This window comes from Myotis yumanensis, unplaced genomic scaffold (assembly GCF_028538775.1).
Source record: "Myotis yumanensis isolate MYYU_CA2020_CCGP unplaced genomic scaffold, mMyoYum1.0.hap1 SCAF_1, whole genome shotgun sequence".
Taxonomy (NCBI): Eukaryota; Metazoa; Chordata; class Mammalia; order Chiroptera; family Vespertilionidae; genus Myotis; species Myotis yumanensis.
The window spans coordinates 71,322,043-71,341,911 of record NW_027223752.1 but is presented as its reverse complement, the minus strand read 5'-3'; the positions used below and the strand labels follow the sequence as shown (position 1 = coordinate 71,341,911).

Here is a 19,869-nt window from a genome sequence, read left to right as displayed (position 1 = left end):
GTTATTTGTCCTGAGTGTATTTATCTCTCTCTCTCTCTTTTTTTTTTTTTTTTAATATTTTTATTGATTTCAGAGAGGAAGGGAGAGAGAGAAACATCAATGATGAGAAAGAATCGTTGATCTGCTGCCTCCTGCACGCCTCCTACAGGTATGTGCCCTTGACCAGAATCAAATCCGGGACCCTTCAGTCCACAGGCTGACACTCTATCCACTGAGCCAAACTGGCTAGGGCTATTTATCTCTCTCTGGCAGGTGGAAATCTTAGGGGAGGTCTCAGGAGAGGGTCTTAATAGAATATTCATCAGCTTTCCAGGTGTGCTCTTTCAGGGTCGTGGCCCCTGTTAGTATGAACTATCCTAAATCTCTCCTGCTTGGACATATTTTCTGAAATATATATTGATATAAGCCTTTTCCCATAGCTTGGAGTAGATGGCTTGTACTTGCAGAAGCAAGATAGGATGAATCTCCCTTTACTTGACAGCCCTCTGCACTCGCCTCCCTTGACTCCCTTGACCAACTCATGCCCTCCCCTCTGCTTGTGCACCCACACCCTCACCCTATGTTGCATACTTCTACCCTATATTAGAGAACCTAACCACCCCCTCAGGGCTGACAGGACATACCAGTCTCAGCCCGCTGTGAACAAATGTAATAAAATTTCTCAAACTCTCACAAGATCTCCTAGCCTGGCTCCTTTCAGTGAGGACCTCACAGTCTCCATTGATTGGCCAGTGCCAGGACAGGGGGTCATTAGTCAATGCAGCTGGTCCTGAGGTAGCCAGGGCCTCACTTGTCGTCTGGTTTTACTGCTTTTTCTGGGCCTGGAGCTGAAATACAACTGAGTCCTAGATGTTATCTTCAGGGAGGAAAAGGTCAGAGGGTCTAAATTGCCTGATGAGCAATATGAAAGATCAGGGGTCCAAATCACATGGCCAGTGATATACTAGGGGAGGATAGGTTACCCTGGGGGCCAGGATCTTGTTTTCCCAGTTTTGCCCCTTGCATCTGGGGCTTCTACCCTGGTGACTCTGTACCTGGCTCATCGTCCTTGCTCTGCTCATGTCTGTCTAACACTAAATAGCAATTTTGAGAGGCAAGGGGTCAAAGATTAGAGATGAGTAAAACATTTGGTCTTTTAATTATTATTATATCTTTTAGCTCAGCATTTCTCATACCTCAAACAAGATCCTTCAGACAAACCCCCTGAGATTCTTATTAAAATGTAGACTCTGATTCAGTAGTTCTGGGGTGGGGCCTGAGATTCTGCATTTCTAACAGGTTCCTAGGTAGTACTGAGGCTGCTGGTCTGAGGACCACACTTTGAGGTACAAGCACTGTGCTCCATCAATAATTTGAAACTGTGCAGCAAGTGTTTAAAAAAATCATTCAGTGACTGCAATATGTAATCATTTTAACAAAATAACACTAATGGAAAAGATTGTAATATGACTTCTACATCTCATAAAATTTAATTACTTTTTCTTAATGTGTTTCTATTAGATATTTTTCTATTTAAAGAATTAATCAAAATTAGCTTATCTTTTCACATAGATGTCAAATACGCATGGTAAAAAATTAAAAAGGTATAGAAAGGTATACAGTGAAAATAAGTTGCCTTGCTCTGGCCCCTCTGTTACTCTCTCCAGAAGCAACAACTGTTATTGATTTACTAGATGACCAGTGCAGGAAATTCGTACACTGGCGGGAGCTGGGGAGTGGGGGTGGGAGCGGGGGGGGGGGGGGTCCCTCAGCCTGGCCTGTGCCCTCTCACAGTCTGGGAGCCCTCGGGGGATGTTGGACATCCTTAGCGCTGCTGCAGAGCCCAGCTTCTGGCTGAGCAGCGCTCCCCCTGTGGGAGCGCACTGACCACCAGGGGGCATCTCCTGCATTGAGCGTCTGCCCCCTGGTGGTCAGTGCACATCATAGCAACCGGTCTACCATTTGGTCGATTTGCATATTAGCTTTTTATTATGTAGGATGGTGAAGTTTTTAAGGGATATTTTACCCATATACTTATTTTTCTTTTATAAAAATTATTGTAGCCCAGCTGGCATGGCTCAGTGGTTGAGCATCAACCTATGAATCAGGAGGTCAGGGTTCGATTTCCAGTCAGGGCACATGCCCAGATTGCGGGCTCCATCCCCAGTAGGGGGTGTGCAGGAGCAGCCGATAAATGATTCTCTCTCATAGTTGATGTTTCTATCTCTCTCTCCCTTCCTCTCTCTGAAATCAATAAAAATATTTAAAAATGTATTGTACATGCTCTTTTGCCCCTTTTTCTTTTCATTAACAATACGTATAAGTAAATGGCTAATGATCTATATTCTGGATATTGTTCTAAGTACTTTCACTCATTTAATCTTCACAACAACCCTGTGCATTAGGTACCATTACTGTTTTCATTTTATATATGCAATTCAGATCTAGTATACCCTACAGAGCCTCTACAATATGAAGATTTCCCCTAGCTGTACATATGCAGCTTTTAAATATTAGACAGTTTCTTTAACAAGTTCCCTATGAGTAGACATTAAATGAATGGTGTGAGTAAAGCGAAAGGAAGAGTCTAGTAAAGTTTGTAACTGGAGGATTTGGTGAACAAAGAAGTTATTAACCAGAGCCTAGGGCACAGAGGGGAAAACTTCTAACCTCAGTTTTCTAAGAATGGAAAGACAGAATGGGAAAATAATACTTATTTCACAGTCCTGGCGTGTAGGCAAGTTATGTAAATGTTAGGCCCGCCTCTTCTTCCCCAAAGAGAAGACAGGATTATGTGCACTCTTACTCTTGAGGTGGTTTGCTTGAGGGCGCCTGATAAAGAGGCTTCTCAGAAGTGTGTTAACCTAAACAAAAACAAAAACGACCTGGGAGAAGCTGTGTGGGCCCTCCCTAAACCGGGAGCGGTGGGGGGAGCCCCTGGATCATGAACTGGGTGAAAGGAATGTCACATTCCCACCCAGATGGCTGTGCCTGAACTTTGCTCAAATCCGCTAAGAAATCCTGGGAGGGACACGCGGTTGCCGCTGGGGACGCTCTACCCACGCGATCGCCCGGGGGAGACTCCCACAGGGGGGAGGCTGGGGTCGCGGGAGGCGGGGGAGACTGCAGCCCGCTAGCGAGCCGGCCGCAGGCGGAGGCCGCTCGCAGGGTCATATGTGGGCGCGCTCCGCCCCAGCCCGGTAGAGGCCTCTTGGCGGCCGGCAGGACACAAGCCCCTTTGTCCCCGCGGCGTGGAGGGGCCCAGCTGCGAGGTCCGAGAGGGGAGCGGCTGGCCGCCGGCCCAGGGCACCCGCTGCGGCGGCGGCGGCGGCGGCGGCGGGAGCGGACGCTTCCCCGCCAGGGTGGGGTGAGTGACCTCCAGAGGCCTGCGGGCTCCCATGGCCCAGAAAACATAACACTGTCACCTAACACGGGCGCTGCTTTTGTTAAAGCCAAGTTTGTGTCTTTTGGAAGTAAAATGTAATTCACCAAGGAAGGACTGATTGGGCCAAAAGCAAGAGAAAAAGACCGGTGAGCTCCAGTTTTTACGCCCCGGGAGCTCCCGCTTACGGAAACACAGCACCCCCAGTTTGTCCAGAAGAGCGAAGGAGCAGTATAGGCAGTAGTTGCCAGGGAGGACAGGGAGGGAGAGAGCGAGGTGGGCGGCAGCCATCTATGCAGATTGGAGGCCTCAAGATGTCCCACCCAGATGGCTGGAGCTGTGGGAGTGCCACGTGGAAAAGAAGTCTGCAAATGCTTACTGGGCAAAAACGTGAATGGAGAGGAGGAGGAAATTGCTCAAGCCAAAGACCACATCCAGTTCAACAAACAATTTTTCAATGTATTTTTACAGGCTGGGTTAGCAGTAGTCTTTCATTAAAATGAAACATTATATTATGTATAATGTCAATATGCAAAATGGATGGACATCATAAATGAGGCCCTCGAAACATTTAAATCATCATTGTTAGGATATACTTTTGTCTACGCAAGAAAGGTCCAAACTTACAGAGCATTTTTATGGGTTTGAGCCAAACTGATGACAATGCCAGGAAGCCAGATCTCCAATGCTCGTTTCTTTTACACATTTCTATTGTTTTTAATCTTCACCCGAGGATATTTTTTCCATTGATTTTTAGAGAGAGTGGAAGGTAGGGAGTGGGAGAGAAAGAGAGAGAGAGAGAGAGAAAGAGAGAGAGAAGCCATCAATGTGAGAGACACATGGAGTGGTTGCTTCCTGCACTTACCCCACCTGATGGGGGAGCAACCTGCAACCCAGGTATATGCCCTTCACCAGGAATTGAACCTGAGATGCTTCCATGTGAGGGCTGGTGCTCCAACCACTGAACAAATTTTAATTTTTATTTATTTAAAAATATTTATATTGATTTCAGAGAGGAAGGGAGAGGGAGAGAGAGGTAGAAACATCAATGATGAGATATAATCATTGATCAGCTGCCTCCTGCATGCCTCCCACCCGGGATTGAGCCCACAACCTGGGCATGTGCTCTGGCAGGGAATCAAACCCACAACCTTTTGGTGCACAGAATGACGCCCAACCAACTGACCTCCTTGGCCAGGGCTTTTTTATACCTTTTATACATTTGGAATTAAGATTATTATATGAAGGTGGGAGAAAGCGAGGCAGAGATTGGATCATTAACAAGATTGCGTGCACTCTGGAGAGTGGTTTGCTTGAGGGGGTCTGATAAAGAGGCATTTCAAAAGCCTAAACAGCCAAAACCGGTTTGGCTCAGTGGATAGAGCGTCGGCCTGCGGACTGAAGGGTCCCGGGTTCGATTCCGGTCAAGGGCATGTACCTGGGTTGCGGGCACATCCCCAGTGGGAGATGTGCAGGAGGCAGCTGGTCGATGTTTCTCTCTCATCGATGTTTCTGACTCTCTATCTCTCTCCCTTCCTCTCTGCAAAAAATCAATAAAATATATTAAAAAAAAAAAAAAAAAAAAAAAAAAAAAAAGCCTAAACAAAACAAAAAACAATGGACGTGAATTGCTTAATGCAAAGATAACCTTTCATTTAGGCAAGTTATAGGCCTGAGGTATGACTATCCACCATGACTGCCCAGTTGGAAATATATGATGAAATCACTCTTTGTGGTTACTTTTACAGCCCACACTTTATTTGTGACCTGAGGTATACTTAGTTCAATTACTGAAATTTATAGCTAAGAAAAAAAAAAGGAGAGAGAGAGCAGAATCACTTGTTACTTGCTCAGATGCCCATTGTAAATGCAGCAAGTATTTCTAGCACTATCTTACATTATCCCGAGTTGCAAACTTGGGGTGAAGAAAGGGTTTAATCTAATGGAAAGTGAGCTCTGCAACACTAGAAATACACTGAATATTATTGGAACTGTGCAGCTTTCTTCCAATTCTATTATTTCATTTAATTAGATTATGGGTCCTTTTTTGATAACTGGAAACAATTTGACATTATAATCATTGTTCCTAACACTCTGTTCAAGCATATACTACCAGGACTCTTCTTATACCTTTGTAAACTTTATTATTTTTCATCCAGAAACTTTAAAATATTTAACTTACTTAACAAACAATCTTTTGCTTTGTGTTTTTAAAAGAGCTTTACAACCTGGCTGGTGTAGCTCAGTTGGTTGGGTGTCATCCTGTGCACCAAAAGGTTGCTGGTTTGATTCCTGGACAGGTCACATGACCTGGTTGCAGGCTTGATCCCAGTAGAGGACATGCAGGAGGCAGCCGATCAATGTTCTACTCTCACATGGATCTTTCTCCCTCCCTCTCCCTTCCTCTCTCTAAAAGTAAATAAAAATATTGGGAAAAGAGCTTTAAATAGTAACATATTTAATGTACTTGACAATGGTACAGGGTGGAGACTATTCTCCCATTTTTTCCGAGGAGGTACAGAAAAGTTAGGTAACTTTCCCTATGTTACCCACTCATAAGTGACAAAGCCTTCTGGTCTTAATCAATGCTGTAATTAGAAAATATTTCTAATGCTCAGAAAAGTTTTGAGACAAATGGAAAGCTGGGTGTGTCCGCCACCAAGCTTACCAGTAAAAATCTCACTTTATTTCCATACTTGATTATTTGACTTTGATATTTTTCTTTGGTTGATTTCTCAGAAAGAACAGTAGTCTGAGTTTTTACAATATTCCTAGTTTCTCTATAGCATTTATTTATTTGTTTGTTTGTTTATTATAATCTTTTCTTTTCTTAAGACTCAGGAGCAATCAGGGTATTGTAAATCCTGATTACGCAGACACTAATCATGAATAATGCAAACTCCAATCATCATGTTCTAATCTGCCCTCCAAAAGGAGGAACAGGTGCCTGGCTGGCGTTGCTCAGCTGGTTGAGTGTTGTCCCATGCACCATGCAATGAAAGGTTGCTGATTCGATTCCCCTGTCAGGGCCCATCCCAGTAGGGGGTGTGCAGGAGGCAGTCCATTGTTGTTCCACTCTCACATTGGTGTTCTCTAAAATCAATAAAAAGCCCTGGCTGGTTTGGCTCAGTGGGTACAGCGTTAGCCTGTGGACTGAAAGGTCCTGGGTTCGATTCCAGTCAAGGGCACATGCCAGGGTTGTGGGCTCGATCCCCAGTGGAGGGCGTAGAGGAGGCAGACTATCCATGATTCTCTCATCATTGATGTTTCTATCTCTCTCTCTCCCTCCCTCTCTGAAATCAATAAAAATATATTTAAAAAAAAAAATCGCCTGAACCCCCAAGAATATCTGACCAGCACCGCTTGTTGGAGGAACTTGACTGGAGATGTGTGTGCTGTGTTGAGGGTTCATGCCTTCCTAGAGCAGTGGGGCCTTGTTAATTACCAAGTGGACCCGGAAAGCCCGCCCAGGGGATGGTACCCCGCCTACGCTTCACTTCACTGTGCTCGCTGATACCCTCTCTGGGCTGGTGCCTTTACACCTTCCATCACCTCAGGTCCCTGCTGCTCAGCAGATGTTAAATTTTCCTGAGGAGAACAAGGAAAAACCAATTGATTTGCAGAACTTTGGTCTCCGTACTGACATTTACTTCAAAAAAACCTTGGCAAAGAGTAAAGGTGCCAGTGCTGGAAGGGAGTGGACGGAGCAGGAGACCTTGCTGCTGCTGAGGCCTGGAGATGTACACGGATGATTGGGACAAAGTGTCGGAGCATGTGGGCAGCCGGACTCAGGATGAGTGCACCCTCCACTTCCTGCGGCTCCCCATTGAGGAGCCGCACCTGGGCCACCTCCCTGGGGCCCAGGCCTACCAGCTGGTCCCCTTCAGCCAGTCAGGAAACCTGGCATGAGCAGGTAGCTTTTCTGGCATCTGAGGTGGAGCCTCCAGTGGCATCTGCTGCAGCTAAAGCGGCTTTGGAGGAGTTCTCTCGGTCCGGGAGGAGGTGCCCCTGGAACTGGTTGAAGCTCATGTCAAGAAAGTACAAGAAGCAGCCCGAGCCTCTGGGAAAGTGGATCCCACCTGCGGCCTGGAGAGCCTGTGTCGCAGGCACGGGCCGAGGAGCCAGGAAAGCTTGAAGGAGCTGAAGAGGAAAAAATGGAAATAGATGCTGATGGTCAGCAGCCTGAAAAGGCAGAAAACAAAGGGGAAAAGGAAACGGATGAAGGTGATGCAGCCCAAGATGGAGACAATGAGAAGAACAGCGAGAAGGAACAGGATAGTGAAGTCAGTGAGGACCTCAAGTCAGAGGAAAAGGAGTCTGAAGAGAACAGGGAACTCACTGATACTTGTAAAGAAAGAGAAAGCGAAATTGGGAAGAAAGTAGAACATGAGGTGTCCGAAGGACACGGAGCCACGGCCGCAGCAGCTGCTCTCCCCTCAGCTGCAACCAACGCCGAGCACCTGGCTGCCGTGGAAGAAAGATCAAGTCCCCAGTCGCGCTCCTGGTTGAGACACAGGTGAAGAAACTGGAGATCAAACTCCGGCGTTTCGAGGAGCTGGAGACGATCCTGGGCCGAGAGAAAGGCTTTAGAGCAGCAGAGGCAGCAGCTGCTCCCTGGACGCCAGAACTACCACGCGGAGCAGCTGAAATGCGGGCATTGCGAGCCCGCCAGCAAATGCAGCAGCAGCAGGGGCGGAAGCCTGCACAGGGCCACCGGCACACGGCGGGGCCGGGCCTGGCGCCGCTGGGAGCAGCAGGGCACCCCGCATGCTGCCTCACCAGCAGCCCCCGCCCTACCCTCCGATGCAGCAGCAGATGCCGCCGCCCCGCCCGCCCCAGCCAGGTCAGAATCCAGGCCCAGGTTCCAGGATGCGGGGCAGCCCCCGCCAGACCGCGTGATTCCCACCGTCGCAGCCAGCATCCCCCGCCCCGGTATTCCTGCTGGGATGCCGCCATATGCCAGGAAGCATCCTAGGACCCCGGGTCACCCTCACGGCCCCCAACGGCATGTATCGCCGCCCCCCCCCCCCCGCCTGCAGACCGAGTCTGCTCCGGCTCCAGCCCCCCCCACCCCCCGCGCCCTGGCCTGGGGGCTGCTGGGAGCGCACGACCACCGCCCGCCGCAGGGGATGACCAGACACATTCCTCAGCTTCCTGGTTCTCTTTCAGGATTTTCCTTCTCACAGGCCAAGCACGCGTCCCATCTCCCGCTCCCCATTCCGCTGGCCTCCCCTCTCCAACCCCCTGGTGTGAGTCCTCCCTGGTGACGGCGTGCCCGGGCACTCTAGTTGTGTCTGTGCTGGTGTGGGCATTCCGGGCTCTATCATGTCGGTTGTCCCGCGGTCTTGCTTTGTCTTACGCCTCTGTGGATAACGTTTTATAATCATTTCTTTTTATTTCCTTCATTGCTGTAAGGGAGAGCATTCCAAGTTAACAGGAACCAAAAACTGGTGGTGGGCAGAGGGACAGCCAGCAGGGACAGCCCTGAGGCACTGCAAGTGGCCTTATTCCTGCTTATCTGAGCTGAGAACGCTCTGATGGTGACGCCTCCGAGGCTTTGGCCACCCAAAGAGGTGCCGGAATCAAAGGACGGGGAAGGGACCCCCCTGGGCTTTCTCCCTAGTGAGGACTCGGGCCTGCTCGCAGATCGCAGATCGCTGTTAGGCCGGGAGGGGAGCACAGGCCGCGCCCTCCCCTCCGGGGCCACTGGGCCTGCTCCCTGCAGGGTTGCGGTGGGTGTTTCTGTTTGCCGAGGCAGCGTGAGCTTGGAGGGCTGGCCTGGGGGAGCTGGCCAGGAAGGTTCTGGGCCGAGGGCAACGCCACCCTGTGAACTAGCCCACTTGTTCACTGCTTGTGTGCATTCTTTTTCTCTTAGAAAAAAAGAAAACCTACGAAAAAGGAAGTAGATGGTGCTGACATTTAGCTCATGGTTAGGCTGGCGGGGGCAGGTTCCCACGCTGCCTCTTGCAGCACCAGGGCGAGTGGACTTTAGTGAAGTGGTGCTTTCGGGTTGGGGTGGAGCCAGCAGGTGGGGCCTGTCGGGGGCCGTGCCTTCCCCTTGTTGTGGAGCACTGTTCACTGTTCGCGAGAACGAGACCACCGATTCCAATCAGGTCTTAGCAGCAAGCGAGGATTTATTGAAAGCTGGCCAGCGACTGCAGCAGGTCCTCCACACAGGGAGCCCCAACCTGCTGCAGCCCCGAGCCTTTCTCTAATAGCCTTTTAAAGGGTGTCCCAAGCTCGACAGTGGCCAGTGCGGTGTCACACCTGGCTGGAGCTTTTAACCACAACCCAGTCTTTGAACAATCCAGTGGAAACTACCTACTCTTTGAAAGTTTACAGATTGACATCAAGATACATAGAGTACAAAGAAGTTACAAAATTTTCTTTACGTCAGTTAAAGGTTACATATCTATACCCATTCACTATACGAAGCTAAGCATGCACGCTCATCACACCCTCCCGCTCTGAGATCCCACATTCCGGCGAGGAGACGCCGGGTCACGGAGCTCATGGCAACAGCATGTGCTGGAGGGTCAGGTGCTTGGCCAGCCGGGAGTGGGATGCCATTCCAGAGGAAGAGCCTCGGAAATGCCTTAACTGGAGCCCACTCCTACCCTGTTGAGGAGATGACTTGAGACTCTTGGTTTCTCCACTGGCCTCCCTGCCCTCCCCCGTCCGGCGTGGGTGTGGGAACGCTGTGCCCCATTCCATGCCCAGAGCCCCTGCCCCTTCCCCTCACAGTCTCTAATGGCAGTTTCAGCTAGAATGCCAGTGGAACATCTTTTGGGGATCTTTTCTACACATTGTATAAGCTTTACATATGAGAGGGTATAGGTTGGTGTTTGTAAACACCTTAGAACTTTCCCCTTAATATCAGAGAGCAAATAACATAAGAGAAAACCACAGTGAAGATTTGCCTTTCAAGCCCTCAGTGTTGCCTCTGACCAGGTGGCCCTGGTCCCCTGGGCACTGGAGCCAGGAGCTTGCTCCTCGAGTTTGTTGGTGGCTTGGATGGGAGTGAGCTTGCTGCTTCTGGCGTTGAGTTCCCATGCGTTTGCCTCCAGAACAACCCCAGTGCCTTCTGACAGTGGCCAGTTTTTCCCAAAGGAAACTCATTCCAAATACTTACCTTTTCCACTGGGGTCTTAGAAGGAAAATGAAATTCTGGTTCATACTGTGGTCCCTTGTAACCTCAGATTTTTAATGTGATCACTTTCAAGTTTAAAAGATCCGGGTGGGGGAGGGATGAGGACACATTTGTAATACCTTAACCAATAAAGAAATTAAAGATTAAAAAATAAATAAAAGATCCGGGTGGGAATATTTTTACTGCGCTGGTGACAATTCTACACAGAACCCAAATTCTTAGCACTGTTACCTTTCAGTATAAGTAATGACTTTTTCTTTTCATGTCTTTGATCTGGTTTCGTTCCTGTAATACAGCCACTCGATTTTGTGAGGGGGGAATAATACGTGGTTTTGTACAAAACAATAATAAAATAAAGACATTTAAAAAAAAGGAGATACAGGTAAGGATTATTCTACCTGACCATCTCTCTCTAGACTTTATACTTGAAGATCAGTTTGGCTGGATGTTAAACCTGTAGTTCACATTTTCATTGCTTTTTGGATTAAGTGTTAACTTACAAAAATACAGTAGGGGGCTTGCAGGAGGCAGCAGATAGATGATTCTCTCTCATCATTGAAGTTTCTAACTCTCTCTTTCCCTTCCTCTCTCTGAAATCAATAAAAACATTAAAGAAAATAGATGGCCTCAAAAAAAAACAAAAAAAACAACCAACAAAAAAGATGGCCTCATATGTTCTGAGATTTGCCTCTTCTGCTTCCCTCCCTTACTTTTTTCTAAAATTGATTTTTAGAAAGAGAGGGAGGGAGACATTGATTAGTTGTTCCACTTATTTGTGCATTCATTGGTTCATTCTTGTATGTGCTCTGACTGGGGAGTGAACCCACAACCTTGGTGTATTTGGATGATTCTCTAACCAACTACGCTGCCCAGCCAGGTCCCTCCCTTTCTTTTATTTGGACCTTCTTCCTATTTGAGCCTGTCTCTAGGATTTCATTCCCAACAGTGTCTCCTAATTGCAGGGCTTTGTCTTGGAAGGAGCTTTGTTTGTAGTTCTGAGAGTTTATAGGCACCAGTCTGCCCCATCACATGAGGCTTTATTGCATCTTTGGTGCTGTTGCATTAGCTGGTGAGCTGGATCCTGGCTTTGTTACCGGGAAACCCCTGGGTGGGCTCGGGCTGCTTGTCGTTGTGTCCAATAATGAAGGCAGGATTGAATCATATAAGGCGTTTATTGAGAAGGTCAGCCAACCAAGAAGACAGGGTATTTACAAGCATTCAAATCCTGTCTTACAGCAAGGTGTAGGGGACAGGATTATAAAGGGGAATGGGCTAGGGCAGTGGTCGGCAAACTCATTAGTCAACAGAGCCAAATGTCAACAGTACAATGATTGAAATTTCTTTTGAGAGCCAAATTTTTTAAACTTAATCTATATAGGTAGGTACATTGTTATGAACTTAATTAGGGTACTCCTAAGCTGGCCTTTGCTAAAAACGTCCTCAATCTGAGGGGTTGACCTCAGCAAACGTACCCCCACTTCTTCTAATGCCACTTCTTCAAAATAGACTCTCCCAGGCCGAAAACCGACTTCTGTGCATGGGCCACGAAGTTTCAATTGCACTGTACTTGCGTGCCCGCACGTGTATTTTGTGGAAGAGCCACACTCAAGGGGCCAAAGAGCTGCATGTGGCTCACAAGCTGGGCTAGGGTGAGGCTGGGAATGGAATGCAGCTACGTGCAGCCCTGGAAGTCTGCAGATGTCAGCTATTGTCCTTAGTCATCAGGCGATAAGATGATATTGATGAGATGATATTTTGACTCCTGGTGGGTTGGTCTGACCATGCTTATGAGTTCTGCTTGCTGGATTTACAGCTGAGTCACCTCCTCAAACGCTTCACACAGGCCTTGAAAAGGAAACTTAAGGAACTTAAGCCCCTATTCACATAAGTATATATGTTCTAAGATTTAAAATAAGCCCTAACTGGTTTGGCTCAGTGGACAGAGCATTGGCCTGCGGACTGAGGGGTCCCAGGTTCGAGTCCAGTCAAGGGCACATGCCAGGTTGTGGGCTCGAGGCGTATGGGAGGCAGCCTATTCATGATTCTCTCTCATCATTGATGTTTCTCTCTCTCCCTCTCCCTTCCTCTCTAAAATCAATAAAAATATATTTTAAAAAATATGACTATTGGCCTCACCAATGTGGCTCAGTGGTTGAGTGTCAACCTATGAACCAGGAGGTCACGGTTCAGTTCCCAGTCAGGGCACCTGCCTGGGTTGTGGGCTCGATCCCAAGTAAGGGGTGTGCAGGAAGCAGCCAATAAATTATTCTCTCTCATCACTGATGTTTCTATCTCTTGTTGTAATGTACCCCGCGAATCACACAAGGACGCCTCAAGAAGTCGAATTAAAGAGTCACATTTATTGCAAATCCAGGACTATGAGGGGGTATTTCGCTTTCCCAAACCTCATAGTGACCTCCCCAGCCCCAACACCAGGCAAAGATCACAAAAGTATTGATTACATCCCAGAGTTTGGAATGAGGAACCTGGTTTGCAAAAAGCAATTTACAGAAGCAGACTTAAGCATGTTATCTAAATTTTAGTTTTGGGTCTCACAGAAACACATTATCTAGAGCCCTCGGGTCTTGGAACCACTGAGTCAACAGGGACACGTTATCTGGAGCCCTCTGACCTTGGGATAATTGTGCTGTCCTTCCCAAGTACAGAAGAATGTGCTTTCTAAGACCAGTATCACCACAACCAATGGGATATTCACATTACAATCAATAGGGTATTTAATCGAATGGGATGATTTATATAATTCAGAAAATCAAAATAACTTTTCTGTTATTTTAGCGAGCAAATAAGTACAGAAACCAAACAGCAGGGTTAAAGTTAAACTATAGTTTCTACCTGAGATAATTGCTACCATACTTCATTCTCTCCCTCTCCCTTCCTTTCTGAAATCAATTAAAATACATATTTAAGATAAAATAATATGATTATTTTTCAGATTAATTCAGGTGCTCTATCTTATCTATCAGATCATAAATTACCCTATCAGCTACCAATGAGTTGGTGATTAGGGCTCTCTTGCTTGCAGTGTTGTCAAAAGCCAAGTTCTTCCCTTCACCTCCCTCTGCACAAAATCTGATCCCATACAAGTTTTGTAGCTGACAGGGTTTATTATCTCCTGCTTGAATTGGTGGCAGAGGAATGCCTGGCCACCCAGGTACGTGGAGATGTCATCAGTGGGTCTTTGGTTTGCTATCCCAGTTGCACTTTGTTGCCATTGTAGTCTTTACCCTCTCCACTAATTTGGCCATATATTGCTTTATCATCCAACCCTAAATCTTTTATTATTTATACAAAACTTTTCTTTTTAAAGTTTTTTTAATATATTTTATTGATTTTTTTTTTTTTTTTTTTTTTTTTTTTTTACAGAGAGGAAGGGAGAGGGACAGAGAGTTAGAAACATCGATCAGCTGCCTCCTGCACACCCCCTACAGGGGATGTGTCCGCAAGCAAGGTACATGCCCTTGACTAGAATCGAACCTGGAACCCTTCAGTCCGCAGGCCAACGCTCTATCCACTGAGCCAAATCGGTTAGGGCAAAATATGTTTTTATTGATGTTAGAAAGAGAGGAAGGGAGAGAGAAACATGGATTGGTTGCCTACTACAGGCCCCCTACTGGAGAGCAAGCCTGCAACCTGGGCATGTGTCCTGACCAAAAATCTAACTGGTGACCTCTTGGTGCATGGGACAATGGATGTTCAACCAACTGAGCCACACTGGCCAGAGCTACAAAACTTTTCTTTATAATCCAAGTAAGTGACATCTCTGGCAGCTGGCGGCAGCTACGTTTGTTGGTCTCTTTTCCTTAGTGGAGAAACTGCCCCAAGCTTTTGTCCCCTACGTGCTTGGCTGCCTCCCCTGCATCTCTCCTAGGATCCTTGAAGCCTTGAGACTTCAGTCCTGCTCATGACTTTGTGTTTCTATTTAGTTCAGGGTCACAGAGATGATAATATTGTTTTTCTGAGCTCAATACTATCATTTTGGTGTTTTCTTTTTAGGTTTTATCTATTCCTGCTATGTATTTAGAGCAGAGGGAGTGCCTAAAGAGTAAACTCACATAACCATCTTGCCTCAAAGTATCTCAAAAACCAGTTTTGAATGCATAATGCACAATGAACTGACAAGGAGAATACAAAAATGAATAAGAAAGGGCTCCCACTCTCAGAGAGATTAGAATCTAATGAAAGCAGATAACCTTTAACACACCACCATAAGACAGACGGAAAACTACTCTATTGGAAGTGATTAGTAGAGTTCTGTGAGCCCACAAGAAGAAGCCAGGATTTCTGAGGGAGGGAACCAGGAAGGCTTCTCAGTAGTAGTGGCTTTGAAAAGGATCCTTTGGAGATGTTATGGTGGGAGTGCGCATGGTGGGTTGGGAACACGGTCTTTGGAATTGGCGCACAGGCTGCTTTGGTGGAGTGTGAAGGATGTACTGAGGGAAGAGGCTGGAGGTTAGCACATAGGCTGTGGAGTTCACAGCGATTTAGCTCCAATGCCGCTTCTGCCGCTGACTGGAGGTGTGAGCCTGGACAATTCACTTCATCTCTCTGAGACTTAGTTTCATTTAGGCATGCCCACGCTGGCCCTTCCCTCTCAGGCATGCATCTTAACTTTATTCTCCTGAACTCTAAGGGTCCCCATGAAACCTGCAGCCAGGGGGGCAATGGGCTTACCCTTGAACCTGTCTCTAAGGCTTCCTTTTCTCTGACTTTTCAGTAAGCTAACATCAATGCTGTGGTGGCTCACTTGTTTAATTCTGACTTAAAATATATATATCTTTATTGATTTCAGAGAGGAAGGGAGAGGGAGAAAAAGATAGAAACATCAATGATGAAAGGGAATCATTGATTGGCTGTCTCCTGCACACTTCCTACTCAGGATCGAGCCCGAAACCCAGGCCTTGACTGGAATCGAACCTGGGACCCTTCAGTCCACAGGTCAACACTCTATTCACTGAGCCAAACCAGCTAGGGCAGTGACTTTTTTTAAAATTCTCACCTGAAGATATTTTTTCCATTGATCTTTAGAGAGAGAGTGGAAGGGAGGGAAAAGAGGGGAGAGAGAGAGAGAGAGAGAGAGAGAGAGAGAGAGAGACATTAAGGTGAGAGAGACACATTGACTGGTTGCCTCCAATGTGTCCAAAAGGGGCTCCGACAGGGGCCAGGATCGAACCTGCAACTTGACCGGAAATTGAACCCGTGACCCTTCAGTCCACAGTCTAACCGGCCAGGGATCACTGTGACTTTTACTTCCCAGTGAGTCCACAGCCCAGTGTGTACCACTTCTTGTCTACAATGTTTCTAGAGAGCCAAAGCAGAGCACCATCTAGGCTCTCTCCTCTTGCTTCTTGTACCCTAAACCTTTCCTTTGTTTCACTGTCCCCAGCTTTAATAAATGTACTTTTAAAATCACCTGAACTCATATTGTGAAATTTTTCCTGCATGAAATCAGGAACCCGCCGAACCGGTTTGGCTCAGTGGATAGAGCGTCAGCCTGGGGACTGAAAGGTCCCGGGTTCGATTCTGGTCAGGGGCGTGTGCCTTGGTTGCGGGCACATCCCCAGTGGGGGGCGTGCAGGAGGCAGCTGATCGATCTCTCTCGTCGATGTTTCTAACTCTCTGTCCCTCTCCCTTCTTCTCTGTAAAAAAATCAATAAAATATATTAAAAAAAAGAAAAAAAAAAGAAATCAGGAACCCACACAATAAAATCTGTTTTTTTTAAAAATAAAATATCCTCGGGTGAGGATTAACAACAACAACACACACACACCCACACACCCACACACACACATATATATACATATATTTTATATATATTTTATATTTAAAACAAATGTGAAGCCAGAATAGAATCAGCTCCCAACACCAGAAGGGGCATCTTTCTTCACAAGGAGATGTGTGCGTGCTCACCTCTGTGATGCTGAGCTGGGGACAGCACTTTGGCACCATGCAGAAGTAGAAATGTGTGGACGATGTGCTCAACCCAGCACTGTTCCCTCCTCAAGTCCTGGGGAGTGGAAGAGCCCCCCCTGAACCATATTCCTTTGGGGTGGATGTTTCTAAGCTGTCCTCTTCCCAGCTCCAAGGAGTGGCCTATGTCTTTCCCAGTCTTCAGTCTCAGCACTGCTGTCCCTCCCACCAGCACTATCCCAGGGAGTACCTGACTATGTTCAAGGTTTAATGGCCCTTGGATGAGGCCACATGGTACTCCCTATAGGTTTAGGTCACATTCCAGCTATCAGGGTTCCTAGATTCAACCCGATTCCAAAGTCCATAAGCAGTAATTTAATATTTCTAGGGTTTTAAAATCAACTCTGCCTTTAGATCCTTGGGCCAGGGATTTTTTCAAGGACCATCTGGACTCCCTAGAGTTGCTGCCAATAGAACAGAAGGGAAACTCCAGCCAGGCCCAGGTTGACTAGCCCTAGGATATCAGTGTGGTTTCCTGTGCTGTCTTCCACACACCAGGTCAGTCAACAACAGCCGGTTCCTGTGTTTCACAGACTCCTTACAGAGGAGCTGTTCCGTTCCTCCAGGAGCTTAGAGGAAAACAGTGAGGAGGAGGAGGACTGGAGAGAGAAAGACTCATGCAAAAAATAGAGAGGAAGTGAGTGATGCTGAGGGAGGAGAAATTGGTGAACAGCAGCAGGAGCAGAAAACATTAGGAATGTGGCCCTGGCCGGTTTTTTTCAGTGGTTAGAGCATTGGCCTGTACACTGAAGGGTCTCGAGTTCGATTCCTAGTCAAGGGCACATATCTGGGTTGCAGGTTTGATCCCCAGCCCCAGTTCAGGGCATGTGGGAGGCAAACAATCAATGTGTCTCTCTCACATTGATGTTTCTTTCTCTCTCTCCCCCTCCTGCCTCCTTTCCACTCTCTCTAAAAAATTAATGGAAAAAATATCCCAGAGTGAGGGTTAAAAAACAAAATCAGGAGTGTGAGGGACAGGCAGAAAGGCAGGGTTCTACTCATGACAGTATTAACTCCAGTTCCGTTTTTTATAGTCACCTGGCAAGTATGCATAAGAAAGGAAGGAAGCTGGTAGTTTGAACTGATGATAAAGCCCAGTGTTTGCACAGTCCCCTTTGGGTAGAGCTGTGGGCCAACCCCCCAGGTTTCCTCTGCAACTGGGTCTCAGAGTTCAGAGTTGGCGAGACTAGTAGAGCTGAGTGGCTTTGTTGCACTTCCCTGTCCCTGAATTGACAGAGGGTCCCCTACATTGTAGTATTAAGATGCCAACAGTTCTCTGAAGATAATTCACTTTATCTTTTTCTTTCTTGGATTTTCTCTCCTTTCATTCTGCTTTGTGTCCACTTTTGGCCTGCTTGATTCTGGATAAGTCACTAAACCTTTCTGAATGTTCTGCATCTATAAAATGGAAATAAGAACACTTTTGGGGAGCTTTTTTACTAGAATGCTGAAAAGACAAATCAGCTTTCATTTATAAAAGTGCTCTGCATATTGCACATTATAACACAAGTATTAATTGTGATGGCTATAACTTACAATGAAACAAGTTGCTTTCCCCAACACCCAAGCTTCCCGTTTCTCAGTGTGATTGTTAGAGTATGGCAGCAGGAAACGTTTATGAGAACGTAGAAAACAACTGTTGGATCATTGGGATTAACACGGAGTCTGTATTCTCAGTGTTTTCTGTTCTATGGTGAGTGGTCCACCTTGCATATTCATAACTCACAGCTTTGCTCTCCCTTCATTCAGTTTAGCAGGCACTTTAGGGTCAACCTACCCAAGAGCTATGGATTCAGGCTCTGCATCCCTATTTAGAAGGAGTCTACTTGGGCCCAGGGCATCTGGACCCCATGTAAATACTGAGTGTGTATGTGTGTATGTGTGTGTGTAGGGGGATGACCTTCAAAATGTTATAGAAATAAATAATGGAGTAGCAAGGACAGCCTTCTGGATCATTGTGGTGAGACAACTCTAAACCAATAGGAGAGAAGAACAGAAGTAACAGGAGAAAAGAAGAGCTGATCTCTAGTAGAAATACAAGGACCAAAATCTACATAGCTAAGCAGTGACAAAAAGGGAATGAAATACGATGTAAAGATTCAAGAAGAGGGCTTGAGCCTGTTCAAGAAGCAAAAGATATAATGAACAACATAAACTGATGAACAAAAACAAATTCAGAGACAGAGAAGCATCGATCAGACCATCAAACCTCAGAGGGAAGGTAGGGGAGGGTGGGGGTAAGGGGGAGAGATCAACCTGAGGACTTACATGTAAGCATATAGGCCTAACCAATGGACACAGACAACTGGGGGGTGCGGGCATGAGTGGGGGGGGATGGAGATAATGTGGGGATAAGGACACATACGTAATAGCTTAATCAATAAATTTTTTTTTAAAAGAAGCAAAAGTAATGGGGGAAACAGATTTTTAGAATCCGTAGGTATCTTTTTGTTCTGTTCAGAGAGACAGAGGCTTGGTGGGACTTTGGGACTATATAGAACTTTCTTGAAAAGACATGCAGATAGCATAAGGTCAAATGGCATGAGATGACCCTCAATCTGTGATTGACTTACACATGCAGATGCATAACATTTAGCTCTGATTAGAGAAGGTAATTAGAGCCGTGGCCAGTGGCTCAGTTGGATGGATTGGCCTCCCATACACCAAAAGGCTGAGGATTTGATTCCTGGTCATGGCACATGTCTAGGTTGCGGAGGTGCATGTGGGAAGCAGTGATTGATGTTTCTCTCTCACACCAATGTTTCTCTCTCTCTCTCTCTCTCTCTCTCAAATAAACAATAATAATAAAAAGAGAAATAGTAATTAGAAGATGGCCTGCCTCTGTTATAAGAGACTACTTGCTCATATGTGGAGCCCCCAGGACTGTGGCTGAATATCCTATATAATAAAAGGCTAATATGAAAATTTGCCGGGAGCGGGTCCATCCTTGCTGTTTCAAGGGACCTGGCATATATGGCATACTGTTCTTAATATGTTTGCTCACCTTCTTGGCGCTATGTGTTTTAACCAAGGTCACCTCTCCGAGAAAGGTTGTTTCCCCAGGTAGGAATTTTTCCCTGAGGTTAGGGAGGGGATACAACCCCTTAATTAAGTGCCAGGCGGGTAGTTAAGCTACATAATCTTTACTCCCTGGAATGGAGATAAGAAACGCCCTAACCTTTGTAATAGAAATTGACAGGATTAAAATCGGCTGGTATAAATACGGATGTAACAAGACAATAAACGTCAGATCCTAACCAGAACCTAGCCAGAGAACATGGCAAAAGATCCTGGACAGAACCTGGCTACAGAACTTCACTGGAGAACCTAGACAGAACATGGCAGGAGAACCTGGATAGAACCTGGCCA

General features: G+C 46.6%; 1 non-coding gene and 1 pseudogene across 1 annotated transcript; one reads left to right on the top strand and one right to left on the bottom strand.

Annotated features, from left to right (window-relative positions):
* Positions 1 to 6,191: 6,191 nt before the first annotated feature.
* Positions 6,192 to 6,319, bottom strand: LOC139000674 (U8 small nucleolar RNA). Its single transcript, XR_011469672.1, has one exon. It is a non-coding gene; the product is annotated as a U8 small nucleolar RNA (small nucleolar RNA).
* Positions 6,320 to 6,686: 367 nt separating this feature from the next.
* LOC139004174 (SWI/SNF complex subunit SMARCC1 pseudogene) lies at positions 6,687 to 8,494 on the top strand (annotated as a pseudogene).
* The last annotated feature ends 11,375 nt before the right edge of the window (positions 8,495 to 19,869 follow it).